The sequence below is a fragment of the Fukomys damarensis genome, unplaced genomic scaffold (assembly GCF_012274545.1).
Source record: "Fukomys damarensis isolate Sample0158 unplaced genomic scaffold, DMR_v1.0_HiC HiC_scaffold_17, whole genome shotgun sequence".
Lineage (NCBI taxonomy): Eukaryota > Metazoa > Chordata > Mammalia > Rodentia > Bathyergidae > Fukomys > Fukomys damarensis.
Window position 1 is genome coordinate 41,026,523 of NW_022900929.1, and position 13,644 is coordinate 41,040,166.

General features: G+C 39.5%; 1 long non-coding RNA gene across 1 annotated transcript in view; it reads right to left on the reverse strand.

Moving 5' to 3' along the window:
- Positions 1–2,359: 2,359 nt before the first annotated feature.
- LOC104862571 overlaps positions 2,360–13,644 on the reverse strand; it is a 20,054-nt gene continuing 8,769 nt past the window's right edge. The window contains exons 5-8 of the long non-coding RNA XR_780366.3: positions 11,495–11,726; positions 8,187–8,344; positions 7,071–7,174; positions 2,360–4,504 (exon numbers count right to left, since the gene is read on the reverse strand). This is a non-coding gene — a long non-coding RNA (uncharacterized LOC104862571). The remainder of the gene's footprint in view (positions 4,505–7,070; positions 7,175–8,186; positions 8,345–11,494; positions 11,727–13,644) is intronic.

Consider the following 13,644-nt stretch of genomic DNA (forward strand, 5'->3'; position numbering starts at 1 on the left):
TTTCCCTGGATCCAGAAAAACTTTGGAGTGACACTTTGGTTGCATACACTTTCCTTCTAGAAGCAAGTAAAATTGGGATTTTTGCCTGAATGAAAATGATGAATTTTTGCCCCATTACAAGAAAAGTAAGAAAAACATCCAGGTCTTTCCCTGTGTAATTCCTCATTGGGCCCATTTCCTTTTGTCAAAAAACAAAAATCCTCAACAAATTGCACTCAAAGATGTAACTGACTTTTATCACTGATTCATGAACCAGGCAGCAATATGTCATCTGAAAGCAAGTGGGCTTTACAGACAGAAAAAGGACTGAAGAAAACAGAAACAATGAAAATGAAATAGAATTGTCATTTCAAAGTCACTTTTTTAGGGTTAAAGTGGAGGAGACTGCCTCTTTGTGTTATCCAGGCTGAGCAGGCCCCTTTGGATTGTTTATTATGAATCTCCTATTTTCTGGAAAACTGGCCTATTTCTCTTCCTTTTTTGTTTTTTGGTACTAGGGATCAAAATCAGGTCCTAGTGCTTGAGAGGCAGGTGGCAGAACCACCGAGCTAAATCCCTGGGCCCTAAACTGGCCTATTACTAAATTCAGTTTGCTCATGAGGCAGCTAGCATGAATGATTCAGTGTGGTCTGTTCAGGTGTAGTGTAGGTCAGTAAAATAGTAATGGCCCCCAGTGAATTTTATTTAAACTTCTCATAGAGACTTTTGCACAGAGATGCCTTCTTGAGACACCTCCTGCACACTGTACTCCATTTCATATAATACCCAGTTTCACGGCACATATCATGTTTTTTGTTTAAATTAACTTTATGGAGTTGTAACTTATATGCAGTAAGAGGCACCCACTTTAAATATGTGATTCAATTTGACAAATGCACATTCCCAATAACTCATCCCAAACAAAATACAGCACATACCAGCATTTCTCCAAATGTCTTCCTGCTCCTTCAACTTTAATCCTTTCCACAGGTAACCAATTAGTTTAGTCTGTTCTGGAATTTCATATTGATCATAATGTAAATTATTTGTTTATTTCTTTTCTGTCTCTATTACTAGATTTAAAAAAAACCCCAATTTTCTAGCAGAGTCTCTTGCACAGAGTCAGACAGGACCCAAATGAATGCATCCCAAATAATTCTATTGATCAGTTTCGATTAAAAAAAAAAACAGCATCTAGTAGGGCATGGTAGTGCATGCCTGTAATCCCATTAAGATGCTAATAAAAAAATGGTGCCAGGTACCACAACAGCAACAGAACTTTGCTGTTATCTGGATATTATTCCTTTCTTTGTTTTTTGTTTTTGTTTTTTTGATGGAATGTGCTGAATGTCTATAATTTTGTTCAGATGACTGTAGAATCTGGAGAAGCTGTTGCTGCTCTTGATGCATAACATACTGCTAGTATTGGTCTTTTTATATATATATATATAATTTGAATTTTTGGAAACTTTAACTGTGCTGTCAACTTTGGAAAAAGTTATCCCAATTTACTGTGTTGAGTTGGCATTGTACAGAAATTGTCAGCCATATTGGGCTAGAAATGTTAATTTTTTCTTATTTTTATTTTATTTTTTTCCATGTGTACAGGGGTAACACACTGTATTAAATAAGTAATGTCATATCTACATGGGTTTGATTACAGAAACTAATAAAGTATTCTCTAAATAATGAAAAAAAAAGAATAAGACTACAAGAGCAAGAAGCAATTTAAATATGTTCAGGGACCATTTTCATCTTCAGAATTAAGGATTATTTTAATCTTACATCATTGCCTTTTCTCGTTTACTTTCCTTTTTAGTTTTATTTTAGGATTCCCTATTTTTAATATTCATACAGAGATTTCTTTAACTGAAATACCGAATAGTTTCTCTGGTGTGAAAAACTGTAATAGTACACAGGATCCTAATGAGATAATTAATAATGTGAAATAGGAAGTAAAGGGCTAAAGGTGTAGGGAAAGTGGGAAGGGTGTGAGAAAGGTAATAAGGGAGAGGAAAAATATGAGAAACTGAAAAAATGGAAATAAAGTGTTTGTAAATGGGGAGGGGAGGGGGGTGTGGGTGAAGGGAGGGCAGGGGCAGGGGAAAAAAATGAGAATCAAGATCTATCATGTAAAAGTACAGGATCCCAATAATGTAACTGTAACTGCATTGTACACTTTGATTGTACCAATAAACTCAATAAAAAGAACAAAAAAGAAGCTAAGGAAGGAGGATCATAAGCTTATGCTCTGGCTAGACAATTTAATGACAGCAAGTGGGTGAAGGGAGGGCAGGGGCAGGGGAAAAAAATGAGAATCAAGATCTATCATGTAAAAGTACAGGATCCCAATAATGTAACTGTAACTGCATTGTACACTTTGATTGTACCAATAAACTCAATAAAAAGAACAAAAAAGAAGCTAAGGAAGGAGGATCATAAGCTTATGCTCTGGCTAGACAATTTAATGACAGCAAGAACTTGTCTCAAAATAAAAAATAAAAAGGGCTACAGATGTAGCTTACTGAAAAGTTTCAATCCCCGGGACTGCAGAAACAAAGAAAGAAGGGGGAGGGAGCGGGAGGAAAGAAGAGAGGAAGGAAGACACACGGAAGGAAGGAAGGAAAGAGAAAGGAAGAAAAAAAAAACAAGAAAGCCTCTAGATATTTATGAGTAACAGTGAGGACAGCCACATGAATTAAACCATAGAAGTCTCTCTGGGCTTGTAGCCTTACTGCCTTCCTCCCCCTCACCTTTTCCATCACAACACTATGGAAGGAAGTCTTGAATGGGGAAGAAAGTCATGTTAAGGATCACAGTCCTTTCTTTGCCTTTGGGAAAAATATGTTATTTGAAATAAAACAAGATGAAATAGTCTTGCTCAGTTGTAATGTTTTGAAGCTTTGAAATGGCACTTTCAACCGTGAGGATGAAGACATTTTTCATAGTGTCTTGCACCTCCATACCCTCGACAACAGGACAGAAGATCGACTGTAACTGTACCCCCTCTTCTGAAAATCACCCTGGACAACTGTGTCCTCCCAGGAATATGATAGCAGCTTGGTTAGTTTCTGATGAACTCTTTCTGTTATCACAACCAATGCTTGACTCATGTAACTGCTTTCCACCAAAGGCTTGTAAAGCCCGTGAGCTGGGATCTCTCATTGGCACCCAGGAGAAGTGGGGCTGTGTCTGGTATCTGCACTGTGTAGATGGAAAAGCAGATTCCCAGAGATCTTGCCACGGAGAACTTTCCTTGCTGTCATAGTAAGCATTTGTTTCCAGTTTGGCAGGGCATACATCTCCCTTCAGCTGAAGTTCTAAATCTCCTCCTCTCACAACTATCTAGGACATATGAGAATTAACCTACTCATGTAGATTACAGAGCCCCAGCCCTCATTAACCTTAATATTGAAAGAAATATGGCTTTTGCTGTTGGAGAAATGGAAATGCCCTTCTACTCACAAGCACAAGCACAAGCAGCAACATCTCATGAGCTGAGGAGATGGCCTTTTTAGGGTGTAGTTCACCCAATGTAAATGTGTTTTGAGATAGTAAAAAAATGTTACCTATGTAATACTCCTGGATTTGTTGGCCCTTTTATAAAGCATTTTCAACTACACCCCTGGGGCTATTATAGTAGATCAAGGTGCCATCCATCAAGGGATTTCTTGATGTCCTCTGAATTAATCATTTGGTTCTGAAACTCTTGCCTTGGATACTCAATTGCTGTTGGTAAAAAAAAAAACCAAACAGAAGCCACTTCACCCTTAATCCTCAAGTCAATTTACTAGAGCTCTTCTTTTCCAAACATCAGGTTCTCTGTACCTTGCTTTCCTAATCTGATCTTAACTTTAATGGCATTTAAGTGCTAAATAAGTCTCAGCCATGCCCCTCTTTCCTCCCTTTCCGTAGATGCTGCTTCTGCCAATGACACTGAGTTTAGGGGAACAGTTGTCTTTATAGAGGATGCGGAAAAGGAAGAGCGGATGGGAGATAAATGTATAAATTGGAGAAACTTGGAGAAATGAATGAGGACAGACAATGAAGCTCAGAGAGGGCAAAAAGAGGAAGGGAAGGTGGGGAGGACAAGCTGTGCGACAAGCTGTGCAGAAGCAGGCGTGCTATAACGTCTACTCCCACTGCCAGCACAGTTTCTAGAAGCAAATAAACTCATGGCAGAAAAGTCGGGCAACTGGGTCTCACGTATAGAAGTGGAAGCATGCACATCTCTGATGGTACTCCTGACCCAGCGATGGCAGAATTTCCAGAAAGCCTCACACGGTTGTCGTGACTGTTATTTACCTTCTGTCCTCTCAGAATTGTTGTTTCTCCTCTCCTGATCTCATCCAACAGGTGACTATTCAGTGGGCCATCAGCATGATTTGATACATCGTCTTAGTCACCTTCTCATTTCTGGGACACAATACCTGATACCCATTCTTAATGGAAGAGAGGTTTGTCTGGCTTCTAGGTTAGTCTACAGGAGGCTGGATCCAGAGCAGAAACAGCATGGTGAAAGGGCCTGAGCAGAAGAAAGCTGTCTTGGAACCCATTAAGTAGGTTCCAACAGCATTAAAAAAAAGAAAAACAACTAGGCAAGGTACAGAGTAGAAAATATATATCTTATAGTCAATCACCTACTCCTTTTGAATGTAATTCTAAAAGTCTCTTGATGCTTTCAAATAAATTTCATTGGCTCTTCCTCTTTCTTCCCTCACTGCCACAGTCCTGGATACTCCAGACGGCTGCAATCACTACCCCATACCTACTCTTGCGCTGTAGTCACTCCAGTCTCCCTCATACTGTGTCAGGACTGAGCTTCTGAAACTGCAACCCCGATTAGTCTCTCTCTACAAAACAAAATCTCTTAGTGGCCTTCTGCAGTGTACTATAAAGCATTTCCAGAGGTCTGCAAGCCTCAAGTGGTCTGGCCTTGGCTTCCTTTCCAGCCGCATCTCTAACCCTTTCCCTAGCCCAACCAATCCTAATGGTATAATTGACACTATGAAATAGGAAGAAAAGGAGCTAAAGATGTAGGGGAAGTGGGAATGGTAGGGGAAAAGAAATAAGGGAAAAGGAAAAATATGAGAAAATGAAAAAATGGAAATAAAGCATTTGTAAATAGGGAAGGGAGGAGGGGGTGAAGGGAGGACATGCCATGTAAAGGTACAAGACCCCAATGGTGAATGTAACTGTACTGTGTACCTAAAATGTACCAATAAACTCAATGAGAAAAAAAAATAGACCACTCCCATCGCCAGGCTTTGGCAGTGCTGGTCTCTCCATCCAGAGCGCTGCCTCGCTCCATCCCCTAGCACTCCCCACCACCCTTCTTGCACATATCACAGTAATAATGTGCGTTTTTGCAAGTGAATATGTAACTAAGATTTTACTTGGCTTCATACTCTTAGTTTCATGACAGCAGCAACCTTATCTGTTTCTATGCGTTGTACCATCTGTAATGCTTAACACTGGGGCTGCCACACAGGAGATGTTAAAAAAAAAAAACAAAACAGATACGATGGAAATTTCTCTGTGCTCCTCAATGCCTTTCCTTCTTTCCTCAAGTCTGAAACTGGTCCCTGTAATTCAAATCCACATGCCTCTGATTTTTGTACATTCTACTAAATATCCACATATACTACTATATCTGTGTATAAAACATTGACTCTTGTTCTTGTGTTGAATATTTAAACGAAATGGAGCTAACTCTACTTATCATCTAGCATCTTGTTTTCACTCAGTGTGTAGCTTTAGGGATCTATTCTTACTGATTCATATTAGATTAATTTCATTCATGTTGAATGTTAAATAGTATACCATCTTGCTTTTTTGCTTTAGATTTTATCCCTTATTGACTGTAATGACTGAATGTATCATTTATCGCTCCCCAAATTCATATGTTGAACCTTGACCCCCGGAGTAATGGTATTTGGAGGTGAAATCTTTGGGAGGTAATTACGAGACCTTCTCTCATTCCTCCTCTTCCTCTTCCTTTTCCCCCTCTTCCTCCCCTTCCCCTCTGCCTCCGTTCCTTCCTCCTCCTCCTCCTCCTCCTCTTCCTTTCTCTCCCTCTCTTTCTCTCCTCCTCTCAATCTCACCCAGGTAGCGAGCTTTTACCAGGAGCTGAACAGACAGACAATTAAATCTTGGGTTTTCAACCCTCCAGGCCTCTAAGAAATAAATATCTGCTATTTAGGCCATCTAGCCTGCCTAGCAGCAGGAGCACACTAAGACACTGACTTCTACTGAATGGGTATTTTCTTTTTTCTCCCATCATCTCCTTTTTGCAATAACAGTCTAGAAGTTTTACATTAATTGCTTTTTCTGTGTATATGTGTGCTTGTTCTTAAGCATTTAACATGTATTAAACAACACAATATAAAGTTAACTCTTTTTCCTCCAGTTATGATTTTTTTAAAACATTTTTACTGGGCATTGAAACCAAGGCCTTCACACTGTGCTACATGCCCAGCTCATTTCATTTTTTATTTTAGACTGGGACATGCTAAGACACTAAGCTACCCAGCCTAGGTTAAAACTTGTAATCTTCCTGCAATCCTCCTGCCTCAGCCTGGCAGAGTGCTGGGACTACAGACATACACCACTGCACCTGCTATGACTGCCTTGCTTTTATCCTCATATCACCCACATACAGTATTTACAGTCTTAAAAAGAAAGACGCTTTTTTATCCATGTTTTTTCATATCCTAGTCTAGGTTTAATTCCTTTCTTTCTTAATTCCTAGTCTAGGTTTAATTGCTTTCTTTCTTTTATAACACCTTATACATTTTCAGTGCAGGACTAGGAGTAGGAAACACTTTCATTCCTTGTCTCAGAAAAAAAAATATTCATTTTTGCCTTTCCTTTTAAACATGGTTGGGTATAGAGACTTAGAAAAATAGTCTAGTGCATAGACTAGCATAGGTAGTGCTTACAACTGAGTAGTAAGACTGCTTGGAATATTTTTCATTTGCATATCCTAATTTTTATGCCATTAACTATACTATATTTATGGTATTATCTGTGTAATTTTAAAAAGTTAAAGCTAAATAAAACATAAGAAATTAAATACTTCGATTACTGACCCATCAAATCAATTCCAAATCCTCATGTATTCCGATCAAGTTTCTGGGAAATTTTCTTCAAGACAACGATGGAAGGTGATGCTGTTGCCATGGTAAAGTGGTCCCTTTAGAAATTAAAAAGGAGGAATCAAATCATTCTAGGCTCCGGTTTCAGCTGCTAGCAGGTGAGTATTTATTTACACAACTTCAATGCAAATCTGCCTTTAAACCTGTGTTATATCTGACATTAGCAACTCCCTTTCCCACTGGTGAAATGTAGTATCTGCCTTCATGTAAGACTTGAAGCTTGAGTGTGAAAGAAACATAGTTGGCACCCACTGCAACCTGGGAAGTCTTACTCCATACTCTTTCTGTTTTCAAAGCAGATTTTTTTTTACATGAGTGCTGTTTCAATGGCATTGCAAGCAGCATCTGTTCACAAATAGAAATACAGAGTACAATCCAAAAATCACAAGTTTTCAAAGGACCACAGTGAAAAACCATATTTCTTAGCCAATGACACTGAACCAATGGCATGATCCCAGCTGTTTGGGCAGTGGTCAGATGGAGATGTCTGAGTTCTGTTCAGACAGAACTTTAGTGATTCAACTAGCCTAGCCCACATTGCCATTTTCTGTTTATGCCTGGTTTTTTTTTTTTTTTTTTTTTTTTTTTTTTTTTTCAGTACCAGGGATTGAACTCAGAACCTTGTGCTTGTGAGGCAGGTGGCAGAACCACTGAACTAAATCCTCGGCCCTGTGTTGAGATTCTTGTTTTCTCTTGGGTGTAGGACTAAATCCTCGGCCCTGTGTTGAGATTCTTGTTTTCTCTTGGGTGTAGTTTTAATTTTTTTTTCTGCTTCTATTACACCAAGTTGGCTGATTACATGCTCTCCAAATAATCATTTTCTGATATTTATAGTCAATAGACTTCTTCAAGAGAGAAAACTGAAAACAAAAACAAAACATTGCTATGTCAAAGATCACTCGGTCCTATGCACCTCAAAACTGGCCAAAACAGATTCTATAGAATGCAGACATTTTATCTTGTATGAAAAAGATGTTCGCTACAGATGTATGGTTTTCATTTAGTACTGGGTTTATTGTATTTAGGATTTTCCTATTGGAGAATACTTACTTGTGAATGCTTCACCATGAAGGATAACATTTTGGGATCTCTACATGACAGAGGAGAAAGCATAAGCATTTACTCCTGTTGTCTTCAGAAACCTCAATTATGATAGTAAAGCAATTTTCAAGAACACATAAATCCATAAGATTGCAGAGAAAAGAAATCTGAAAAGCAAATGGACAAATGTTAATTCTGAGTGTGTCAGCTACAATAATAGCTGGGGATTATTTTTTATAGAGACAGAGTCTCATTATGCAGTCTAGGCTGACTTAGATTCATGATCCTTTTGCCTTAGCTTCCTCAGCGCTGGTAATATAGGCACATGACACAATGCCTAGCTGTGAAAGCTGTTTTATACAGTAGAAACTCACCACTCCTAAAGGCTCAGGAGCTGGGGATGAATAGGAGGTAAGGGTGTAGTGAAGAATGAAAGGATGGTTTGAAAGTATGCTGAAGAAAAATATTTAGTTCCATATCCCTTTTCCTATATCATATAGAGAAGTATCTGCCTTTCCCCTCCTAACTTACTCCCCTGTAGAAATTTAGATGTTTATGGTCTCTGGACTGGAGGAACCTAAGCCATATCAGACAGCAGGGAGTCAATACTGTCAATAGAGTGATTAAGTGACCTTTCCATACAGAATGTTAAAATCCTTGGCCCATTTCCCTATCTCTAAGAATGCTGGAAGCCAAGGCTGTAGCCTCCAGATAGGAGAATGGTGGATTCTTATCTGGAGCATCTGACCAGCCCAAGAGAAAGATAAATAGCACCAATGTCAAAGGGCCCCCAACTCCAAGGCCCAGTGAAATATTCTATATCAGCATTTCTCAACCAAAACTAGTGATGTTCTGGGTAGGATAATTCTTTGCTGTGGCAGGCTGTGCCATGTATTGTAGAACATTTGGCAACAGGTCTAACCTCCATCCACTAGATGCCAGCAATGTCTCCCAGGGTCAGGACACGCACCAATGTCTTATCCCCTGTGGAAAACCACAGCTGTCTCTGGAAGCTCACAGTTAGAAGGCCTCTTATGGTTTAGATGAAAAATGTTTCCCAGAGGCCTCATGCAACCAGAGGTGGGATTTATGGAAGATGAATGAATTATGTGGGTGCTACAGGTGACTTGCTAGGAGGAGGTGGAGCCCTATGGGCAGAGGCAGGTTCCTGGAGGTGTGACCTGGAAAGGATATCTCGATAACCCTGTTCCTCCCTTGCCGCTCTGCTTCCTGGCAGCCATGACATGAGTAGCTTTCCTCTTACTATGCCCCTTTGCCATTCTGTTTCTTCCTTGCAGTCAACCAACTACGGATTGTAACCATGAGCCAAAATAAGCCTGTCATCCTTTAAGTTGAGGATATCAGGTATTTTGTCCCAGGGAGAAGGCAAGCAACTAAAACAAGGTCCCACTGGAGCACTGGAGTTTCTAGTCAGATTCTTGCTGCTTTATTCACTCTGAAACATGAATCGGTAATGCGCAATCAGCAGATATCTAAAGAAGAAACTCTCTAATGTGAAACATGGAGATTAGAATAAACATGAAATTTTAGAGTAGTGATGGTGAACCTTTTAGAGCTTTCAGTGATAACAAACAGCCTGGTGCAGCACACGTGCCATAGGTTTGCCACCACTGTGTTAGGGGAAACAAACCATGCAGACAGCAGTTTTTTTTGTTTTTTTTTTTTTTTGGTACTGGGGATCAAACTCGGGTCCTTGAGCTTGCAAGGCAGGCCACCGAACCGCTGAGCTAAATCCCCAGACCCAGACAGCAGTTTTTAAACAGTTCAAAAATTATTGCCGGGATTTAGCTCAGTGGTTCTGCTGCCTGCCTCGCAAGCTAAAGCACCCAAGTTTGATCCCTGGTACAAAACAACAACAACAACAACAAAAACAAAACAAAACAAAATGCTAAAAATTATCATCATTATTCTGAGAAAATGAAAAGACAGTTCAAAAGAACTCTTAGAAATTAAAAATGTTACTACAGAACATTTTTAAATGTGATAAAAGAAACACAAGAAAACAGTTGAGAAAATCTTCCAGAAAGTAGAGAAAATAGGTAGAGAATTAAGGAATAAATATAAAAATTAGAGTAGAAGACCAGGAAAACCAAGATCCAACTAACAATTTCTGGGAGAAAACAATATAACAAATGGAAATGAAGAATGTGAAGAAGGCATAGTATATGAAGGCCAAAGATTTAGCTCAGTGGTTCAGTGGTTATGCCTCCTGACTTGTAAGTGCAGGGTCCCAAGTTCAATCCCTGATATATATATGAGATTTTTTTTTAATTGAAAAGGGCCCCTGAATATCTAGCCTGCTAGATGAAGCAACATCCACACTAAGGGATACTGTTGTGAAATTTCCGAATATCAAGGTCAAAGAGAAGATCTGAAAAGCTTTTAAAGAAAAAGCACAAGCAATATTTCAAGAATCAGAATGGTCTTGTACTTCTTGGATGTAACACCAGAAGCTGGAGGAAAATGGAGTCATTCTTCAAACTTCTGAAGGAGATGATTATGTAACAGCAAGTTGAAGTCATGAGGAAATATGAGAGGTCTTCAAATTTTTCCTCCAGTGGAATCATTCTCAGAAAGCTATTACAGGAAATGCTTCATTAAAACAAGGGAGAACACCATGAAAGAAGAAGGCACGGAGCAAACAATTTCACACAGGAAGGAAGGAAGAGAATTCCCAATATAATAATATAGATCCCAGAATATCAGCTGTTCATTTCTCCAATCAAGTCAGACTATGAAAGATATGTCTCTATGAAAATGTAATTGAACAGCACCAAAAAAGAGGCTGAGGCAGTGAGACCCTGTACTAAAAAGTTCCCAAAATGTAAACTGATAGGGCACAGCATATTAAATATTCTGAGAGATGACCAACACAACAGATGGGAATTTGGGGCTGAAGCAATGACACGTCCTTAGAAAATCAGGGATGTAAGCACGGGATCATTTTCATACCAGAGAGGATAGAAAGAAAAAAATGATGGAATACTACAAGACTAAGTTGTGAATAGGATTTACACAGCCATCATAATATAAATTGTCTGTCCAATGAAAATTATATCATAGTTGTTTTAGAAAGATGGTAGACCAAGAAGGGTGACATATGTGGCAGGGCAGGGTGGTGCTAATGAAATGAACACAGAACCCTCATCTTTCACCAGAGGAAGTCACAATGTGCCTGTGATTTGACAAGCCTTTGTAGGACCATGCTTGTGTTGATGAGTGTGCATCCTACTGCAGAGATACATGCATACACTCATCTCGTTTCATGCAGCTAGACTGAATAAACATTGGCTTACGTGTCAGATTCGTGTTGTAGACTTAGCCATTTCCCAGCTGTATTATTTAAGCAGGTCATTTAATCTCTCTAAATCTCAGGTTCATAACCAGTAAAAGCATGAATTTGATCCAGTCCACTCGCAATTATGTAGTACATCTCTATGTCCAATGGCTACAGATGAAGGATACAGTACTTGATTTCAAGTGGAAGGAGGCAAGTGACCAGGAAGCCGATGGCATGAGTACAGGGTGCTGAGGGAGGACAAAGGAGAAATGGAGACCAACATACATTAAGCATTTACTATGTAGTAGATATTCCTTTATGTGATACTCCAAGAAACCCAGTTTATAGCAAATTGATGCTTAGAAAGAGTGAATAGTTTAGTTCCTGTAGTACAGCTAGAATCTACTTGCAGAGGGGGGTTTAGACTCAAATCTGTAGTGCAAACTTGTCACTCTCTCTTCAAAAAATGTGCCCCCAACAGAGCATAAGCCTACACAAGGAAGAGGCTGAGGTCAGAAAATGTTCCTGGGGAAGATACTGCTGGAGGGAAAGGTTGATTAATAGCTTCTGCTGGCCATGGAAAAACTTGGACACTAAATCATTGTCTCCTGGACACTAAATCAGTGTCTCAGAGTATCCCATTGGTTAATTTATTCATGAAGCTGCACTCAGAAAATATTTGTGTCCTTATCATATCTCAGAGACTGTAATGGTCACTGAAGTTTCTATATAAAGGTAAACACAAAACAAGATAAAAAATTCCTGCACTAGGTAAGCTTATAGTCTACTGGTGAGAATTATTATACAGGATGGAAAATTAAAATTAAAAGCTAGTAAGAGCATCTAACACACTACAACAGGGGGTGGAGTGGGATGGAGATGGGGGAATCTTTCTACAGGGGATTTTGGATGAGGTCTGGAGGGACAAGCAAGGGTAGGCTTTCCAGATAGAGGGGCCATCCTACTCCACACCTCGCAGCATGAGGGCCATGGGGAATTCTGGAAACTGCAACTAGCTCAGTCCAGCTAGAGGTTGGGACTTAAGATGAAAAAAAGATGAAACTAAAGAGATAAGCAAAAATCAGTTTTTTATAAGGGTGTGCAAGCAAAAGAGCTTGAATTTTAAAATTCTGTTTTAATAGTGAACCATAGATAGGAGGGAAATTGCCAACTTGCAAAGTCACTCTGCTTTGTGAAGGGTGCATGGGAAGGGAGTAAGACTGGAAGCAAGAAGGTCAGTGAGGAAGCTAGTGAATTATTCAGGGAAGAAATGATAAGTGACTCATACTAGGGTAGTGATATATATGCAGGCAGACAGATAAACTATCATGTGTAATATGTCTCCCCAAAGTATCACATGTTCAGAGTAAGGCTGGGCTGGAAAAGGCAGGTCACTGGGGGCATGACCTGGAAGGGTGTATTCTTGTCCCCATCTTGTCCCTTCTCTCTCTGCTCCTTGGCTGCCATGCAGTAGGCAGCTTTTGTCCACCACACCCTTACACCACATCATTTTTGCCTTCATCTCTTGAACTATGGAAAGAGCCCTCTGGAAACTGTGAGCCAAATAAATGTGTCCTTCTTAAGTTAAGAATGTTGGGTATTTTGTCCCAGCCTTGAGAAAGTGAGTAATGCAGCCTCTTGGGACACAGGGTGGGAACAGCAGAGCAGTAAATGGATCTGGAGTACAATCAGAATAGGAAAGAATTCTGAAATACAATATTTATGAATGAAGCTTGCTAATACTTCAACTTTGAGATATTTGGGGGTCCCCTACTATATATGCAGCTCTGCAGGGAGCCATCAGGCACAGCCAGGCCTTTCAGCATTACTGTTCAGTCCAAGGATGACTTATCCCTTCCATTCAAAGTTTCTTAGCAGAGTCAGAAAAAATATTGGTACTTTTAAAAGAGCTCTGGAGTTCTGGAGTACTACGCACTTGGCGATCCTTTAAGAGGTTGGCAATTTAGTACTCTAGTAGCTTGGAAATTTCTTCATCAGGTAGCAACTTGTGTAAAGCTATGTGGGACAGGTGGTGCTATCCAACAAACCAACCATGTCTTCATAATGGGGATTAAGTTCACTAAATGTCTCTGTCATATCTGGGACATGTGTACATAAACTTTTTGCTCTAGGTAATTAATTTTTCATATATATATATATATATAT